Genomic DNA, 6,554 nt, shown 5'->3' with positions numbered 1-6,554 from the left:
GATTTTATCACAAAAAGATATTTTTATGAAAATTTTACGTAAAATTATGCATTTTTTTACTTTCTACAACTACTTGAAAATAATGGAAGTACATAAATATTTTTCTTTTGCTCTTACCGCTCTGAAGTTATTGACGGATTTATATAATTTAGTTTTGTAAAAATTAAAAAAAAAAGGAAAATGAAGCAGCTTTTCACGCGTAATTATCACATTACCCCAGCAAATTCAAAAGACTAATGTACAATAAGCCTTGAACATACTCGGCTTCAACTCGGAACTGTTATTAATATGAACTGAACCTACCGATATTTTGTAACATAATTTCAGGTGCCTTAACTTAACTGATATCAAATATACCTCTTTTTTTTGAATATTATTATTAAATTAGTTGCATTTATATATTAAATATGACCACATTTAACATAAAACAGTAAGAAAGAAATATTACTCTGAATAGGGGCGTAGATGCTGAAATTTAAAAGGCGAACCGCCTGCTTCTACATAGTAACGAGAGAGAGAGTGGAAAGAACAGTCTTCATTTCTGTTATTTTATTATTATCGCAAGCGCAGTTGCAGATTCTGCGCTCTGAGGAATTGAGAAACAACAATGGAGCAGTAACTGCAAATGAAAATGAGAGTGGCGCAGAGGCCACAGATAAGAGGCAGAGAGAGAGAGAAAACACTCCTTCCTCCCCCATTTTGAGTACTCAATGTTGTAGCATTTACTGTTGCAAATAGTGGATATTATGTGAGAATGGCTGTAGGCATGTACACTCAAACTAATGCAAGTTAAATAGTTACTGTGGTTAAGTTATATACAGAAATTAAAATGAAATAATTGAAAAACTACAATAGATTCCCTAAAATTAGGGTGTATGTAAGTATGCATGTACTGCAATGGTAAATCGATTTATAATTTAAAAAAGTATCTAGAATATAGATAGTTGACTTCTAAACGCTGATAATCAATTGTTGGTACAAGTTCGGAGCCTACTCGAACACGCGAAATTATCAGACCTATTATTAATTCGGTCAGGGCAATGGCGGGAATGAGTTATTGATATTTCCGACGGAATCACGAAATTCGCCACAAAAGAAAAAAATAAATAAATTAATAAAACGAAAAATAAAAACAGGAATTTAAAGACACTATAGCTCGAATTTTACTTCGAACACACGAAAATTCTCAGCTACATTATTAATTCCGTTGTGAAAACGTCGGGAAACAGCTTTTATCAATTCCGACGGGATAACGAAATTCGCCACAAAAGAAGAAAAAAATATATACGTATATATACAGGGTTTGATTGAAAAGTAATGAGCCTTATTTTTTTTAAGCAGTTTTATTAAATCTTTTGGCTTATACAACTAATATTCTTTAAAATAGGACCCTTGAGCGTCAATACACCGCTGGTAGCGGTCCTTCCACTGCAGGAAACATTTTTTAAACTCATCCGCCGGAATCGCGTTCGATTCGGCTGTCACAGTTTTTTTTGGATCGCCTCGATGGAGTCGAAACGCCTCCCCTTCAGCTTTCTTTTCAGGCGCGAGAACAAGAAGAAGTCCGGAGGAGACAGGTCTGGGCTGTAGGGAGGGTGAGGAAGCACCGGAACCCCCATCTTGGCCAATGTAGAGTTGCAGAGGAAGACGATGTGCGCCGGCGCATTGTCGTGATGAAGGACGCGGTTTTTCAGCCAAAGGAGCACTTCTTTGTAAAATGCCGCGTTTACAGTGCTTCCTGGAGGTACAAACTCCTTGTGGGCGATTCCTCGAGAGTCGAAAAAGATGATCAGCTGTATTTTCGCCACTGCAAAATCCTAACACACTTTTAAAACCGCTTTCACGCGCGGAGCGATGTTGCCTGCACCGCTGTTGCCAGCGAACTGGGACCGGTTTCTAGTGGAAGGGAAAGGCCCAACGATCATTTCCCCCACCACGCGGGAAGGCTCATTAAGGCTCAATAAAACCCTGTAAAACAAAAACAAAAATAAAAACAGGAATTTAAAGTCACTATAACTCGAATTTTACTTCGAACACAGTCAGGCATATTATTAATTCTGTGGAGGCGAAAGTTATTAGCAATTCCGACGGAATCAAGTAGTTCTTCTGCAATTTGGAAACTCGCGATATCGGTATCATTAATTCCGAACGAAAAACAGCTTTGATAGTTTTTTGTAACACATTTTTACGAAAGCGTTACTATCCTCATACTTCCGAAATCAGTGTTGAAGATGGTGTTTGACTAGAAGACGCGCACAAACCTGCGGAGACATCGTTTGATGATTGCTTGCACAGTTTGTATATCGCACATTGTTGTGTTCTATGTCTCACATCCATACAGAATGACAGACTGCGCGATTGACTCAAATACTCTTAATTTCGTATGCCTGGATATATACGAAGATCTCCAAACGTTGTTTAACATACGCAGCTCCAGGAAAGGGCTTACACTGGTACGGTCATGTAATGAGAAGACCAGAGGATCAAGCAGTGGGGCAAGTGTTCCACATGGAGGTAGCGAAAAGAGGGCCAGGTACAAAGAAACTTGAAAAACACCATGGAAAATGACATGCGATGAAGAAAAGTCAGCGAAGAGACGACTCAGGACCGCGTGACCTGAAGATTTCGCACGAGGACGTCGACTTTCCTCCGAAGTAGAATAAGGCTAGGTTAAAAAAGGAAAGAAAAATGATAAAACGGCTATGAGGTGTGTGGTAATTAAATTTCGTTTGGCTGGTTTTGTACGTGTTTTTCGAGAGGAACTTTTTTACACGCGCCGTGGAATTGATCGAAAATATTTCAGAGCAACGAGAGACTTTAGATGCGTCGAGTAGTCATTGCAGATGCGACCAGAATATTTGTGTAAGACTTTAAGAGACTTGAACAAAATCAGCAGTGTAAGGAAAAGCATGCTTGGGGAGCGGACGACGAAAGCGAGGCTATACAATTCGCGACTGAAAGATATGTTGATCGGTTTTTTTTCGAAAATCGATCAGGCGAATGTAATGCATATGACCATGACTTTCATATTCTGAGCATCTTCTTTAAATGAATATTTCAACTGATTCATGCCATTCCCAAAAAAGGGTGCACACACTTATATTTAGAAGGAATTTCGTAAAAAAGTAACTTATAGACGCATACAAAGCCATATGGATTTCAGTAAATACATATTTATGTACATATTCTATATGTCTCAAATGTGTAGACTTGATTATTCTATTGCTTAGAAAGTAAGAAAAAATCACAGTATACTTCAACATTTTAAATACAGTCGCCATTGCACAAACTTATTTTTTACTTACATACACACTTAAACATATCATATGTAGTAAATGGATTTGCTCTAACCTCACTCCACAATGGAGTGCTTACTACAATACGCCCAGCAGTATCGTTGTGGGCTGCTCTGCTAGTCCACAATACTCACACCAATCGTGGCAACAACTTTTAACAGTCACATTGTACTATTGCATTGTTGTATTCCGCCAGAGCGTTGATTGGTATTGGTTGCTTGACTTAGAAACAAACACACAGTGCACGTTTTTATAAACCTTTTACGCATGCCAGTGTGTATGTGAATGAAGGCTGCGACAGCCACCATGCGAACCAGCAACAAAACAGTTACAGAAACACAACTTTTGCGTTGATGAGAGCGGGTAATGTCAGAGCACGGCAAAGGCAATGGCAAAGCTTTTGGTTGGCTATTACAACTGCTGCTGTCAGCAGATGCTGCTTCTGCTGCTGCTGCTGCTCCTCTCTTCATACTGCTAAATAAGATTGCTTGCTTATTGCTGTGTGTTGGTGTTGGGGCAGACCGTGGGTATATTTTCAAGTTGAAAGTGGCGCGGAAATCGAACAAAAGCAAAGAAGAGCAACGAGTAACAGAAACAAATGAGAAAATCGTTAGGGGCTTACATTCGGTCTAACAGACACACTTGAAATACTACTGACCAATTCTAATTTTATATTTACATATATATGTACATACGTATGTGTGTGTTGTATGGTTCAGGTAATCTTTTAAATTATGCTTTGAATAAATTAATTATAATTAAGTATAGTCAAATTATAATAAGTAGAAGAAGAATTCGATCGTTTTTCTCAATGTTATTCGTGTTTCCTTTTTGAACCTGGTCTGAGACAGGATGCAGTGCGTGTTAACGAGGAAATCTCTTATATTATTGTGACAGAATTCCATCACGTTAATAAACAATGTTACGCCACACTGCTCCAGAACGCGGAATATTGTTGACTATTTATTTGACCAATAATCGGTCGGTGACTTTGGCACAACGTGAATTTCGTCGCAGATTTCCTCGCCGTCCAACGCCTACTGGTAAAACACTGCGACGTTTAGCCGCTCGCCTCGAAGAGACTGATACAACACGAGATGCTGCCAGGCGTGGCAGACCCCGGAGTAGCCGTTCTGCAGAGAATATTGCTGCTGTAGCCGAGGATGTCTTGGAAGCGCCTTCGACATCGACCAGACGACGTGCCACGCAAATGGGTATCAGTCGACGGTCTTTACAGCGAATTTTGGTACAAGATTTGAAGATGTTTCCGTACAAAGTCCAGACGGTGCATCAGCTGTTAGCTGCTGACCGCTAATCGCGTCTAACATACGCTCAAGCCATCCTTAATCACCACCAAGAGGAAGATGATTTTTCATCAAAAATAATCATGAGTGATGAGGCCCATTTCCATCTTAGCGGGTACGTAAATAAGCAAAATTTACGCTTCTGGGGCACTGAAAATCCGCGTGTAACCCACGAAGAGCCATTACACCCGCTCAAAGTCACTGTATGGTGTGCTGTTTTCGCTGGAGGAGTCATCGGACCTTTTTTCTTCGAAGACGTCGCGGGCCAAACGGTTACTGTGAATGGTGAGCGCTACAGAGCAATGATCAACGAGTTCGTTTTGCCGCAACTTGATGAATTGGGATTGGAAAACATGTGGTTCCAACAGGACGGTGCAACGGCATACACTGCACGTGCCACAACCGATATGCTGAAGGATGAATTTCCCGGGCGCCTAATCTCCCGTTTTGGCGATTTGCACTGGCCAGCAAGATCGCCTGATTTGACCGCTCCAGACTTCTTTTTGTGGGGCTTTTTGAAGTCGCGGGCTTATGTCAACAAGCCTCAGACTCTTGCAGCTCTTAAAGACAATATCTGTCAAGAATGTAACGACCTATCGCCGGAAGTTTTGGCCAAAGTGATGGAAAATACCATAAAAAGGGCTCAAATGGCAATCAGCTGTGGCGGCGGCCATTTACATGACATCATATTCCCGACTTGATGCAAAAAAAATTACAAGACCAAATAAAAATAATCCACAAGATGAATCAAAGTTTTTCATTTTTTTTTTTAATTACAGCCAAAAAATATCGCAAGGTTACTTTTGCGCCACCTTGTATAACCCCTTAAAATTGTGCGGGAAATATTTTTCATGTCCATCTAATAAATTGTGTGTTTCTGATTCGCTTTCTCAATTAGAAAATTCTATCTCAATTAATTGCTATTCAGTTTACAGCCTCATCGAATGGCTGTAGGGTGAACAAATAAAATGCAGTGCCACAACGCCAACGTCGACGAAAATAAGAGGCAACAACGTTAAAAATGATCACTCTTCCATTTACATATCTACTCATATACTTAGCTATATATGTATATGTGTGAGTGTAACTGTATAGTGCGGGGTTTTTACATGCAAATGTAAATATGTGAAATGCAAGGCAAGCGCGACGTCAGCGACGCAGCCGAGTGAGTGAGCAACTTTGTATACAGTACCCAAAAAATCGAATTTGGAAACTTTTTTAATTACGCGTCCCGCCGCCAGCCTGCCAGCCAGCTGTGCTAGCAGAATTGTCATGCCATGCCATGCCAACGTTGCTGCTATTTCTGTCGTATTGCCTTTGCTGTTGCTGTTGCCATTGCTCAATTTATGTTGTTACTGCTGCGCTTTGTTGTTGCTGCTGCTACTGTTGCGGTGGTTGTTGCAGAGTAACTATCAAAGAAACTTCAGAGACCACAATTTAGGGTAGGAGTAAGCGGTTTCAGTTTCAACCCTCGCCACGAACGCTTAATTCAAATGCTCGCTCGCTCACTCGCACGCACGCATTCAATTGTTGTATGTGTTGCATTTCATTGCCTTTGGCTAAATGTAACTGTGTGCATGCGTACGGGTGTGTGTGTGTATGTATGAATGGCGGCGGCGGACTGACTGGTTGACTGAGTGCTTGCCTGCAAGGCTCAGCGATTGCTTGGTTGGTTGGTAAGCTGGCTGGCTGCTGATGGACTCGATGACTGGGGGCTTTGACGGTGCTTGGCAAAGTTGATTCAGTTTCAACTGAGTATCCGTCGTGTAACAACGTTGAAAAGGTGTTAGCGCGCGGAGATATGCAACAAACCGGAATTGTAAAGGGTAGTTCTTTGTGAGCGATTAAAAATTCAAAGTGATTTAATAGAACAAAAGAGAAAACAAAGAAACTGAACAATGCAAACATAAATGTGAATGTTGAAGTGAAGAAAGGGCTTCAAAACTCAAAAACA

Source organism: Anastrepha ludens, chromosome 2 (genome assembly GCF_028408465.1).
Source record: "Anastrepha ludens isolate Willacy chromosome 2, idAnaLude1.1, whole genome shotgun sequence".
In the NCBI taxonomy this organism is placed as follows: domain Eukaryota; kingdom Metazoa; phylum Arthropoda; class Insecta; order Diptera; family Tephritidae; genus Anastrepha; species Anastrepha ludens.
Note: the sequence above shows the minus strand (reverse complement) of the source record.